Here is a 14,865-nt window from a genome sequence, read left to right as displayed (position 1 = left end):
AAAGTCCTTAAGTGAGGACTTGTCACACTTAAGATTATCTTTATTCATTATGATGTATCTTGCTACCATTTAACTTAATTGTCAGTACTTTAAATGTACTGTTTTAGAAACAATTATTACAAATAGATGATATTACCTTCATATATTATCTAATAAAACACTTAGGTAGTTACTACCATATATAGTATAATACAAAAACATTAAGTGTCTGCAGCCTTAACAGTAGAAAAAACATCTCTAAATATGCTGATGCCATTACGATATGCTTTCGAGATCACTTAAGAGAACACAAAAAAACTATTCTGGTATAATACTGATGACCTACACAGTATTTGACAAATAGTATATACTAAGTAAAAATTAGCTAAAGAATGAGGCACAATATGCATATTAACACCTAAAATAACTATCTAATTTTTAAAAATCTAACTATTTGTTTAGGAAGCAAAAGTAGTAACCTAGAACATTTTTGAAAGAACTGTAAACTAAAATGCTGGCATGTTCACATACAGCAAGTTTACATAAATAGGATGAACTTTCTTTTGGAGTCAGGATGCTTATTTATTAACAAAAAATAACAAGATTTACCCATTTATACATAATGCTGACTACAGTAAAACAAAGGTCAATATATATCCACCAGTAAAATTAATCAAATCTGACACAAGAGGCAATTTTCAAGTCTTATTGAGCTTACTTAAATGGTCTGATTTCTTATTTCAAAATCTAAAATACCCTTTTAAAAGGAATTCACTTGTGCTCATTACCATATAATAATTAAAACCCTTTTAAAAATAATAAACATACCCCAAAGGGAGCCCCCTGAAGCCATCTTAGCAGTTCTCTCACAGCAACAGTAACTGAAATGCAATTTGCATAGTCACTGTGGTTGGCTAACAAAGCAGGCTTACGTAACCAATCAGGAAACTAGAAATTGGACAACCATAAGAGGAGAAATCTTAAATCTGCCTGGTAACAACCTAAAAATAGAAACAATATGTTACTATGAATCCATAATGTAAATTCAGGATGTAAATGTAAATGTAAGAGCAAAACTACCACCAGAAAAAACATATCATTTATTTGTATGTCTTGCATTTCACCATCTAAAATATTGACACCTTTTCTCATAAGTTGGCCTTTAAAGAAAAATGAATAAAGCTGAATAAATGGGCCACTTTCATGTAACATATTGTCTGTAATACTTTATTTACATGTGTGTATATTTCAGTGCTGATTGTCCCACTCCTCTCCTCAAGAGAGTAATGAGGCATATTACTCAGCTATAATACATTCAAGGATTTCAAGTCTTCAAATCTTTCAAAATCTGAGCATCACTGCACTTTTTCCTAGCATTTTTTTTCCCTGCAATTATCTGGGAATCTAAATTATGAGTAAAATTTTGTTTAGCATGTATTAAAAATACAAAGATTAAATAACTTATCAAAGCAGACCTCTAAATAGGATGGGGAGTATGCCTTAATTTTTAATAACAAACTTATCATCATCATACAATGAAGTCTTAACACAGCAAAACATTTAATAATTGTTTCCTCAAATTAAAATAATTACTATTAATGAGTGAAAAAATTTTATCATTGCTCTTGCCAAATAAAAGTGAAATAAAGCAATAAAATAAAATCTGTATAATACTATTTTTGACTGCTCAATTTTTGTCTAAAGTGGGGTAATGTTAAAGTTGACAATGTTTGAAATTTCTTACACTGTTACCCAGATAATTTTTTCAACATTCTAACTTGACAACTTGATGTTTAAAATGTATTTTTCTTTTTTTTTTCACATGGGCAGGCACCGGGAAACGAACCTGGGTCCTCGGGCTTGGCAGGCAAGCATTCTTACCTGCTGAGCCACCGTGGCCCGCCCTGTATTTTTCTTTATATGTTAAAAATCTACTCTGGAGTAGATTTTAATTCCTAGAGATCGCAAATAATGTTCAGTCTAATGTAGTAACTATAAAGAAGATTATGAGTTAACTGACTAAACCCAGCAACAAAAGAAAGGAAAACTTTTAATTTCACAATTTAAACTATACTACTGAAATAAAATTCTAGTTAAGACACAGAGTCAAGTCATGTTAACAAAATTTATTTATCAAAGTACACGTTCTGTTTATTTCTTACATAAAACCCTCATCAATGTGTTTTGATGAAATGGTAAATTAATATTCAAATGTCTCCTTCATCACTATCTGTTATCCAACATACAAAATCATATATGTAAAAAAAATCATATATGTGACACCATGAAAGTCTAAAATATTTACCTATGAAAATTATGAGGCTTATTTTAATAATAAAAAAACTTAAAAGCAGTATCTTTAAATATTTTAGGAACACAGAATAGTTTTATGTAACAGAAGTGTTCCACTGAAGGAAGGGCAAAAAAAAATAAAATAAAATGAGCAATCCAATATTCTTTTAAATCTAAATATTTAACAGTGGCTCGATTTTTAAATGAAGTCTAAATAAACTTTTAAAAAAAATGCTGTTACTGTAAACACTGACTGGATAAAAAGTAGCTTGGCTTAATTTTCTTTTCCTTTAAAGTAGCATTCACACATGATTTGGATGCCCAGAGTTTAACTACAATGAATGGTATTCACTTTTGTATAATAATTTAAATTTGCACATATATAGATCTTGTTTACTTATTTGAATAAATAAACTATCATCCAATATCATAAAAGAAAGCATTATAAATTAACCTATGAGTTAGAATTAGTGGGAGTGCATCACAAATGAGTCAAGTTTTGTTTAGTAACGGACTACAAATGGGAAAAATTATTCGAAAATCCTAGATATGCGTTGTCAAATATCACTTTAAATATAACTTTCAGCAATTCATATTTTCTGAAGTAATACTTAAGTACTCTTTAAACTTACATTGGTCAGTAAGTATTATTTCAAGAAAATTGAAAAAGTATGCCATGTTGCAAAACATTATTCAAAGTGGCCACACATCTCATAACATACATAGCAATTTGAATTGTTTGGGGACAGAATAATCAATGGCATCTTAGAACAATAAGTACAGCAAATAAAATGACCTGGAGAAGTTTAGATATTTTCAGGAACCCCATTCCAATCCTGTCTTTGGTCTTTGGAGACCAAAGAAATTTAAAATGGCAGCTGAGAGCCAGATGTTCTGCTTCCTTAGCCATGCATTTACAGAGGTCTAACTTTAATAAAAAATATAATTAAACCTAAAAAAGAACCTGAATTCTTTTACATATTTCACAGGAAACTCAAATTTCTCTTTGTGCCTGTTTTCTTTCTCATACCAAAGCATCATTACTAGTGTATAATCCCTTCTTGTGGCTCTAAAATGATTTATACCACAACTTTTTCAGCCAAACCTACTTCCAAACCTTTCTTCAGTTTAGAACTTGAGGAAATAAGCTAACCTTTTAACTCAAGAGTTAGCAAGATCTCTACTGGGCATAAGACTCAGAATGGGCCAGCACCTCCCCTGGCAGCAAAAGAAAAAAACTACATTCGCACTCTAATAAAATTTCCCTAATAAAAAAAAAATAAGAATAATACAATTTACTTGTATCTTGGCAAATGTTCTTAAGAAGCTTAGTTTCATAAGCTGGGCTGTTACCGGAAGCTATCATCAAAAGTTTATGGTGCATTTAAGAAAATACAGGGTTTCTTTATTCAAAACCAAAAATTAACACTTTGTTTCATCTTGCAGACCCTAAATAAATCTGCAGAAATCTGAAAAAAAAATTACACCGCATTTTGGAAAGTCTCTTAATTGCTCCCATCCTAACCATCATTCCAAATAAGCCAATGTTCTCCATTCATTCTATAAATATATTAACTGAGACCGACAATAGACTAGTGCTTGAAGCTAAATGCTACTCTATTAAGCGTACATTCTTTCTAGTACTCTCACCTAAACCTATTCAGGTTAGTTGTGCTTGTTACTGAATTCAGTCGTACATTTTAACTGTAAATTACATATATCAATTAAATTTTGTATAAACTGATGAAATACAAGTGCAAAAAGAATGAAATACTAAACATACATCAGTAAAAGCATGATGTAGCAGAAAAAATAATACAGCCAGGGAATGGGAGATCTTAGACAAATTATTTAACATGTTTAGGTCTAAAGTTTTTCATCTATAATATAGGGAAATAAAAACAGAAAGTCTTAAAAGATGCTTCAAGTTTTCATTCTTAAATAAAATTTTTTAACATTCCAATCCAAAATGCTACTCTATTGAGGAATGATAAATAGGCTAACTTACTCACATATTCATTATTTATCAAGTGCCCACATGGGCACTATTATAGCACAATTTTTTAATACACTATAGAGAAATGATGTGCTTAAAAGTCCAAAAATGTAGCCTACCATTAAAATGTTACTGTTTATACATTGGTGTAAAGGGGAAAGGGATATACAGGCAGCATACAATGTATGGATATCTTTCAACATGAATAACCATGAAAATTAGGAGAAATTCTCTAATTTCCATTAATACCAAGTCTCCAATGTAGACTGTTTAATGCTAATAATTAAACACACACTTTAAAATGTGTACTTACAAATGAGACTTCTACAGAGAGGACTTTTTGTTTGTTTTCCTGATAGGGTTAGTACTCCCAATTTTTATAAGCCAGATTTCTGAAAATTGACTTTACATGAAGAATTCCTCAAATTCAAATGGGAGAAGAAAAAAAAAGAGCATGTCTTTTTCCCCAATCTCAATTTCAATAGCACTTCTGCTCATAACCCTATTTATAATTCAATTATAGCCACAAGACTTCACAAGTAGTTGCTAAGCAACAGCAACACACTGAGTTCAAGGCTACTGGAAATCTGGCTCTCTGCCATATAAGAATATTTAACTGAGCCTAGAGCCTCCAGAATTAAAAAAGAGTAAGAAGAAAAAGAAGGAAAGGAAAAAGAAAGAAAGAAAGAAATGTGATGAATGCCAATAAGCCACCGGGTACAACTGAGTTCTTTTCAAGAGTTCATAGATTCATATCAAGGACTTTATTGGCATTTCCAAACATTTATTATACTTCTATTCTAAATTCTTTATCATCTTTTCTATCTTGAGTTAAAGATTCTGAAGCTATTCTACTGGTGAACAGAAGAAATGTGTTGATCAGTAAATACATTGTGAAAAGAACAGCCCTTGGAAAAACTAGAAGCACACTCTGTAGGCATTTACTGTGACTTTCTATGCTGGAACTTCAAGACCAGGAAACACATTATCCAATTCCTTTATATTCATGTATAACCTGGTTAACTACTTAAAGTAACTTTTCTACCCCAAATTGCACTGCTTTTCAATTTTAACACCTCTAATTCAATAAACAAGCATATTAGGGAATTTATTAACAACTCAATGGGTCACATTAGATAAAAATGTAATTGTCATTTCTCAACAGAAATTGCAAAAGCAATACTCATCCACTAATACAAATAAAAATTAGGAACATAAAAATTGCTCCTTCACCTAACAAAGACCACTTCAAATTTAATGGTAAAACACCATAGGCATCTATCTCCAATAAAGACAGGAACAAAGGATGTGATACAATATACATTATTGTTCTAGAAGTCCTGACCACAGTAAAAAAAGGTTACATAGAAATTACTAACATACACGAAAAAAGATTCCATCTTTACTGAAGGAGAGGTATGAAAATACTTCAAATATTAGGGCTATAACAGATAAAAGACTTAATGTGGAACAGACATCAGTTCTTCCTGGATAACATATATATTAAAAGTATTTCTAATCAAAATTCTATCTAGGTATCTGTAAGGGAAAAAAGGGCAAAATGGAAAAATGGAAATAAAAGGTAACGAAAAATGATTTGTTATCAGATGTGTTAACATATGACAAAGCTGTAATTATTTCCATCAGTATGAAAAACTTAGTACTAGTACTTGTGAATTTCTTTGACACACCACTTGCATGTCTCTTTGGCACACCAAAGACACTTTGAGGTGTTTAATCTCAAATGTTAAAAAAAAAAAAATGCTGGAACATCCACACTAAAGAATTATTTTAATGTAGCATAATGGGCATGAAAAAAAATCTCTGAGAAAAATTATTAGGGGTACAAAGCAGCTGCAGGACTCTCAGTAATTAATTAGAGTGCTAATGCTAGGGCCAGATATATTTTTTTGAACACCAGTACTACCATTTCCTGGTTACCTGTACAAGATACTTAAGACAATAATTAATGACAATCCTCATAGAAATGTTATAGAGATTAAACAATAATAAAGATACTTAGATATAGTCAGCCATTAATAAATACTTCCTGTTTTTATGCCATTACCTTTTTTTAATCTTTTTTGTTGTTGTTGTTTATGCTATGACATTTTAAAACAAAAAATACACCTCTAAACATGCATATACGCAATGCAGTTACTTTTAAAGTCTAGAAGGATAACTGCCAAAGCAGTTGCAGCAGTTCACTTGGGGAAAAACAAGGCATGAGCAATCAATCTGGGGTGTAGACGCTTTCATTTACATTTGATATGCTAGCTTGAATTTTCACAACGAAAACACATTAATGTAATTTGTATTTGAACAATTAAGCTCCTCTTGCCTACGCCTCTCTCTTCCAATGCTAGTACTAACTTAGGGCAGCAATGACATTTACTAATGTGGATGGGGTAGTAACCCATCTAAGTCCCAGAAGGGAGAGGAAAGTTATCATTCAAAAGACAAATTACCAGCATATCCCATGTGCAGAAAGTACCACTTCAGCACCCATCACAATCACCTAAGTCAGCACCCAACCCAGCATCTAACCATACAGAAAGAGGACATTTCAAATACAAAAATCAGTACGATCAAAAATCAAAAATAGGGATGCATGGGTGGTTTAGTGTAGAATGTTCACCTTCCACGTGGGAAATCTAGGTTCAGTTCCTGGACCATGTACCCAAAAAAATAAATAAATAAATAAACAATTACATGAAGAAATAAATGTAAGTGCCAACCCCCAGACAAAAAACTAGCTAATTAGTGAAAACAAAACAAAGAGGCATTTTTAAATAGAATATCTTTCTCCTCAAAGTACATAAAATGCAATGATGGCCACAAAGAACAATCAGACAACAAAAGGCTATCAACCTGAAATTTTGGAAATTCAAAATAGGGCCTACATAGATAACCACATTTGAAGTGACCTACTTAATGAAGACCAGATGGTCTCACAATGTTATTCAGAGGAAAAACAGAAGAGATAAGACATAAGTGATACATCCTGAGGAGATTTAGAAAAAGAGAACTGAGAAACACGGAGAAAATAAGGAAAAAAAATTCATGTAGATGAAAATACACATTTTTTAAATAGAAAAGGCCTATTTAATGCCAGTACAGACTAATGAAAACAAGCAAAAAAATTTTGACACCTATACATATTGAGATGAAATATTAGAGAACCAATGAGAAAATCTTAAAAACTTAAAGTAAAAATTCATTTACCTACAAAGGAAGAAGAATTAAACTGACATCAGACTTGTCATCAGCAATACTGAATACTAAAAGAAAACAATAGCACCCTCAAAGTTCAGGAGAAAAATTATTTTTATCCTGAGTTCTATTGCCAGCAAAACTAGCAATCAATGAGGATGGAGAAATAGAGGTTATTATGTCTGAGCAAACAAAGACTGAGAAAACAGATATACTATGGGCCCACGACAGCAAATAAACCTAAGAAAAAAATGAAGTAAGAAATACAGTGATGCTCTAAGAAACAAGTAAAACTCAGAGGCAGGCTGAAAAAATTGAAGATCCTTTATCTTTAAAATAAATAATGTGAAACTAAATTTCTAGATGATTACAATATGACAGCAGATTTAAGAACTGCAAAATATGGGCAGAAATAAAAGAAAATTATCAATCTCAAAAAAACAAACAGATTTCAAACCAAATAAAACAATTAAGAAAAATTAGTATCAGACATATACTATAAATAAGAGACTTACTTGTAACAAAACACAGGAAGGGTGAAAATGAAGGGATAAAAACTGATATATGAGACAAACGCTAATTTTAAAAAAGCAAGTTCATATATTACTAACATATTTTAAAGTATCAAGTATGGGACAAAAAAGATATTTCCTATTGATACAAGGTACAATCCACCAGAAATGTTTACCTTTGAAAGAACTATACAGTTTCAAATCACAGAAAGCAAAAAAGTTAAAATTTTTCAGAAAGAAGCTTATAAATCCATAATAAAGGATAAACATACCTCTTTCTAAAGTTTACAGATGAAGAAAATAGAAGTAATTAAGAATGCATTTCCCTATTAGCATGCTAGAATAGAAAAGCAAACAGAATTGGCACACCACACACACAATCACACAAGGCCACATTCTCTAGCCAAATGTAATAAAATTAGACAGATAACAATAACGGAATGAGAGGAAAATGATCTATTTACAAATAAAAAAAACACCTTTAATTAAAAGAAAATCAATGGTAAAATAACAACGAAGCATTAAATAATATCAAAATAATACTCAGGCGGGCAGGCCACGGTGGCTCAGCAGGCATAGACGCTTGCCTGCCATGCCAGAGGACCCGGGTTCGATTCCCGGTGCCTGCCCATGTTAAAAAAATAATAATAATAATACTCAGGAAATTTTATAGCTGTAAATACATACTTTGATAAATATTAATGATATTGATTGAAAAGCAAACTCAACAATGCTAAGTAAAGGAGGGAATTGTAAGCCCAAAGCTGGAATTAAAATAAAAGCAGAAAACTTTAAGAGAAAAATCAGTAAAACAGCAGGCAATCAATGAAACCAAAAGACAGTTGTTTGAAATGACTATTAAAAAGGAGGTAGGATCAAGAGAAAGCATAACAAACAATACAAGAAATTACAAAAGACACATAATTACAAAGGTAATACATTTGCTTCAAATATTCAAATATATTAAAGGTTATCAACCGAGTACGTAAAAAAGACCACTGGATTTTAACTTACGGTAAACCCAATAAAATTCAATAGTGGCTGCCAAAAATGTAAATGCAAAGTTAAACTGCAAGGAGAAGTGGGAATATTTTAGAGTATTATGTTTAATTCTGAGCATCATAAATAGAGGAACTTTTAAAAGCCACAGGACAAACAAGAGAATGACCTGGAAAACATGGAGGAATCATTGGGAAAATGGAGGATATTTAGCCCAGAAAACATAAGAGAATTTTAATGATTTTCTTTAAACACTACAGATCTGTAATGTAAAAGAGATACAAATACAGAGAGAGAGATACAAGGTGTTAATTTGTTTAGCTGTCCAACAAATGAAGGAATCTATTGCCATTAGAAATGTTAAAACAGAAACTAGACTGATTGATTACCCGTCAGGATTAACAGTGTATTTTTCATGTAACAGCAATACTTGACCACGTCTAAGACTGTGTGATTCTACAATGTGAACCAAAGAAACTGTTGCCTAAGATGAACAAAAAAATTTAAAACTCAATCTTTTATCCCCTAGATTTTGGATCATTCTTTCTCTGCTTCAACAGTCCCAAAGATTATACAACTTTATCCTCATGCTTTTTATCTTTATTTTACATGCTTCTTCTCAGGTTTAGTCATCCATACACAAAAATGTTTTTCTGTTCTACTTTCCCTAATCTTTCTTTGCTATAGTCCCCAACTCTTAATTGCATTTAACAAATTCCTAAATTCAGGTTTAATGACTCTTCTTGCCTCAGGTAAGATCATACTCAGTGGGTATCAATTATCCTACCAGCCCAACACTCTTTCACACAGTACAATGGCTCAACAGAAATATGAAAACATTTCCCAACCGATTCAGATGTGTGCCCTCCACACCAAAAGATGCCTCACCTTCTCCCCATTCAGTCTCAAACTGTTACTCAAAATTGATTTCTTTCTACTTCTCCAATCCTAGAGAAATTGTTTACTGAGAATGGAATGTACACAACATAAATTCCTATGTTTTAACAGTATATTAGAAACATAAAAAAAAAAAAAGTCTTCCAAGAAACACCGCCAAAAAGCAACCAAACCAGTTTTTGCCCCTGAAAGATGTGACTTCTATCACAACTGGCCACATAGTAATAAAATGATTAATTCTTTTTCAGAATCTAGAGAATGGGAAGTCCCACTTAAAACTAACACTTTTGGTTTGTAGAAAGAGCCCGCAGTTTAACTTCTAAAGAGGGAGACAATGAGCAAAAACTGCCTAATGTAATTCATTCCCTAATGTAATTCAAACTATCAACTTCTCTATCATCTCCTCTTCATCTCATTTATTCACCTCTTCATACCCATCCCTCCAAAATTAGTCCATCAAAGGAATAAGTAATATATTTAAGTTCTGGTCTTCCTGATATTAACAGACATATTTGCATTTCTTTATAAACATACACCTTTCTATCTTTACAGTGATGGCTATATGGTCTTTATTTTATATAATTCTACTTTTATTTTAATAGAATTTTGTTTATGCAATAATTCAGGCATAGAAAAAGAATAACATAACAAATGTCTGTATACCCCTTACTCAGTTTATGAAACAAAATATTAAATTTGATAACTTTCTAGTTAATACATTCATTTTAATTTTAGACTCTTAAATTCACTCGTGAAAATGGTGACATATTCAAACATGTGGCAAAGGAAAAAGATAAGGATGGAACTAGAAACCGTGACTATTTATATATATAATAATATAATTATATTATTATATATATTTAATTACACAGTATTATCTAATTTATTTCAATGAACCAAATGTAAGCACTTTGATTCTGAACGGTAAATTCAAAGTGGTGCATTCATACTAAAACTTCATAGCTAAGTAAGGTTACAAAATGTCATCTCTCTGCATGTACCGGTTGGTGTCACTATAACTGAGAACATAGTAACAGATTAGAATGAAAAGATGTAAAACTGATTTCTATGTAATCTGGTTATATCATATACATGAGCAGATACATGTATATGAAGTCCATTGTTCCTTTTAGCTCAAAGATGGAATACATTTCGAGAAAATGAAAATAACAGTTTTTTAAAAGACCAAATCTAAATCCATTTTTCTTCTGAAAATTAACATTTTACACATTACCAATTCCCATATTACTTAGAGCTAAAAACAAATCAACAAAACCTTCCCAATGGTGAGAGACAAATATAAGGCCTGGGGGAGATGAGTGGGAGGGGTCACAGAAAAAGGACCTGAATCTCTTACCTGTGGGCAGCTTGATATTGTGAAAAAAAGAGTTCCTCTTCTGTAAACCACTGCTACTTAGTTCATTTGCATAAACATTAAAAGCTAATGCAGATTTCTAGGTCAGCCTTCTTGAGTTTAAATTCCTTGTTTGGTTCATACTTATGAAAAAAACATACAGTAGAGGTTGGCTACATATTAAATTCCCTTTCAAACAGTGGTTCACATCTGTTATGTAGTTTGGATGCAGCAAACACCCCATTAACCACAATAGCTAAAAAAAAACCTCAGACAGTATGCCAATGAAGCTCACAAAACCCACAAAGTATATCTTCCAAATGACTGTTGCAAGTGAAGGTGCCTAGAATCAGAATTCTTTGTATTGCTTTCTATGCTGCCATTAGGTCTGCAGCAACTGTGTGCAGTTAAGTACCTCCCACATATTACCCAATAGTATCAAAAGACATAAATCTGTAATAACAATATACATAAAAGCTTAAGAGGATTAAAGTTTCACATCACTCCATTTGTTCATTATCAAATGTGGGGGTCTCACTACTCCTTTTCTAAAGCATCAACTCTGTTCTTTCACTCCAAAAGGCTGAATTCTTACACATTCCAAACAGAAAATCCATGACATATATTATGTGTTTCCCTAGCACAGCCAGACTGCAGTTACAGCTAGCTGGCGCCAGTAAGAGCAATTTACATAAAGCAGTCCTCATTTCATGACCAAACTAAAGAAGAATACTGCTGAGTAAACCCTCCCCATTTGTTACCCAACAGGCACTGACTGGTTCTAGAATGTATCTAGTTATCTATTTACTAATAATTCAAATTTAAGTAACAAAAGAAAATCAATTTCTAATTTTTATGCAACTGACATTTCACCCCACCAAAAATATTAACTCCCAGAGATACTCAAAAATATTAGTTTACTTGTGGCATTGATCAGTATGATTATATAAATTCACTGATTGCTACTTTTAACAATCATTAAGAATATAAAGTTCACAATACATAAAAGCTATCTCATTCTACTGTTCAGCTACCTTTCAAATTTTGTTAACTAACCAACTGAAGAGTAGATTTATTAGGTATCACTATTATTATGGTTAAATAATTCAGTATATTTACCATTAGTTACTATTACTAAAGCATGTACTCAGTATCAAAAGTCAAGCATGCTAAATTACAAATATATACACAAGAACATATTTTATCAGTGGGTCATTTTCCCTGGACCTATTCATAGAGTGCTTTTATTGGCCAGATCTGACTAGGCAAAAGTTGAGTTGTCACCCTATAAGGTCCTTACTTTAAATATTTAAAAGTTATTTTATGACCCATTAATGTATGAGTTTACATTTCTACTGCTATTTTCTCTTGTTTTATTAAGAGAATAGATACAACATATTTCATTTGCAAATAACAATCCAAAAACCGGTTTTGTGCCATATCTGAAAAGACAGCGTAATGAAAATGTGCTTTAAAATGCTAACTGGGATTATCCAAAAAAAAAAAAAAATACTTAATTTTAAATAATCTTTCCTGCTGTCTTAAAACATAGTTCTTAAATTACCCCTACTGCATAATAAAGATAATGAAGTTGTAAATGAGAAGAATGATAAATTTATATGCCAATCAGAAAATGTACTCTTCTAATCATAAATGCTACCTATCATCATAAGCAAGAAGTTTTCCTGAAACAACTATATTCTCTTCTCAGGATCTGTGACCCATAAACAGCAGCAGAAGGGACAGAGAAAAATATATTGTGGCATAAATTCACATAGAATATGCTAAACAAAGTAATAAGGTAAGAGTTAAGATTTTATGCCAAAAGAGCTTCCTAGAACCATATATTGATCATAAAATCTCAGGGATGAAAGAAAGGTCTCAGAAATCATCTAAGTACTATATTCCTAGCAATTTTAATTCTTTTAGAATTAAAAGAATTCTCTTCTCTCTAAAGGGAATTTATTTTCAACTTGTATATGCATTCAACTCTTTGAAATTAAGTACTTAAAAGGCAAGGGCCTCAGAGTCATTTAGCACAGCATAAAAGAATGTGAAGACTACAAGTATTTAAATATTATTTTTTAAAGGTCAAATACACTAACCAATCACCCCAACTTCTTAGGATTAATTAATCCTAAGAAGCTCAAATTCTCTACAACCTACCTACAGAGGTGTCAAGTTGTTGATCCAGCTCAATGCTTCTAAAAATAACAGCAGTAAAGGACCAGTGTTTAATTTCCAACTCATCACAGATCAATTCTTTTGTAAAATACAATGAAAATAATTTAAAAGGCATACAAAATATAAGCCTCGATTCTTTTATTAGATTCACTGACATAAAACTACCTTAACTAGACATACAAAAATTTCTCACCATTCTATTTCCATTATAAGCCCCAAGAACAAACAGTTCTTGAACTGAACAAAGGAATATATTTGAATAGTATTTGTCTAAATCCTGGCTAACTATTCTACTCTATCCCCCTATTCCTAATTTCTTAGTGTCATAACCTTCTCATATTTCTTGTCTGTCCTAACCCCACAGTACCCACAATGTAAACTCCAAAAGCACAGGATCTTGTATTTGAAACATCAAAACACTGCCTGTCCAAAATGAAGAAAAAAGAAAGAAAGAAAGAACAAAAAACACTGCTTGGCCAACTGTTAAAAAACTTTTTGAAAAAGTGATCAAAGTTTGACTAGAGATATGAATGATGCTGACTTGAATAGGCCTAAAGTAAATCAGAATACAGGGTAAAGGATGATATGGTCCATATTTTAAAACTTCAACTTCTGTGTAAGAACACAGGAAAAGATGTTTATTTGATTCAAAATTTATATTTTGGGTAGCACATGATCTAATTTAACTTGTATGGTCAGTTTATTCAAATACCATAATCACATGGAACCATGAATAGGGAGTGACATCTTATTGGTTTGTACAGGTTAATGTGATGCCCAGATACATTCCAGAGTAATATGCACAGAGAATAAAAAAGTACTTGCAATGTACCCTTGGGGGACTAGGGAGCAAGGAGGAAATATTAAACTTCTTCACCTGGGGGATTCCTGATAGTCTCACAATCATTGGGGACAACCAATTTAAAAATAGGCAAGTCTTCGATCTTGGGGCTCACCCTATGAAACATTTCTACAAAGGAGAAGCTAAGCTTACTCATAATCACACTTAAGAGTAACCCTCAGAATACCTCTTTTGTTGCTCAGATGTGGCCTCTCTCTCTAAACCAACTTGGCAGATGAACTCACTGCCCTTCCCTCTACCCGCGTGGGGCATGACTCCAAGGAGTGTAAATTTCCCTGGCAACATGGACCAGGGCTGCCAGGGATGAGCTGGGACCTGGCATCATGGGATTGAAAAGCCTTCTTGACCAAAAGAGGGAAGAGAGAAATGAGACAAAGTTTCAGTAGCTGAAAGATTTCAAACAGAGTCAAGAGGTTATTCTGGAGGTTATTCTTATTTATCATATAAATATCCCTTTTTAATTTATGGTGTACTGAAGTAGCTGGAGAAAAGTTCCTAAAACTGTTCAGCTGTATTCCACTAGCCTTGATTCTTAAAGATGACTGTATAACTATATAGCATTTACAGTGTGACTGGG

The 14,865-nt window shown here is 32.1% G+C and overlaps 1 protein-coding gene across 5 annotated transcripts in view; it reads right to left on the bottom strand.

Annotated features, from left to right (window-relative positions):
• ATF7IP (activating transcription factor 7 interacting protein) overlaps window positions 1–14,865 on the bottom strand; it is a 130,453-nt gene that overhangs the window by 91,166 nt on the left and 24,422 nt on the right. Inside the window, exon 1 of one of the 5 annotated variants that reach the window (XM_077170150.1) lies at window positions 808–1,318. The exons of the other annotated variants lie outside the window; for them this stretch is intronic. The gene's annotated coding sequence lies outside the window, so the exon portion shown is untranslated. Of the gene's footprint in view, window positions 1–807; window positions 1,319–14,865 lie in introns of those variants that run through there. 5 annotated transcript variants of the gene reach the window in all.

Source organism: Tamandua tetradactyla, chromosome 7 (genome assembly GCF_023851605.1).
Source record: "Tamandua tetradactyla isolate mTamTet1 chromosome 7, mTamTet1.pri, whole genome shotgun sequence".
NCBI lineage: Eukaryota > Metazoa > Chordata > Mammalia > Pilosa > Myrmecophagidae > Tamandua > Tamandua tetradactyla.
The sequence above is the reverse complement of the archived record's forward strand: the minus strand, read 5'-3'. Positions and strand labels throughout refer to the sequence as shown.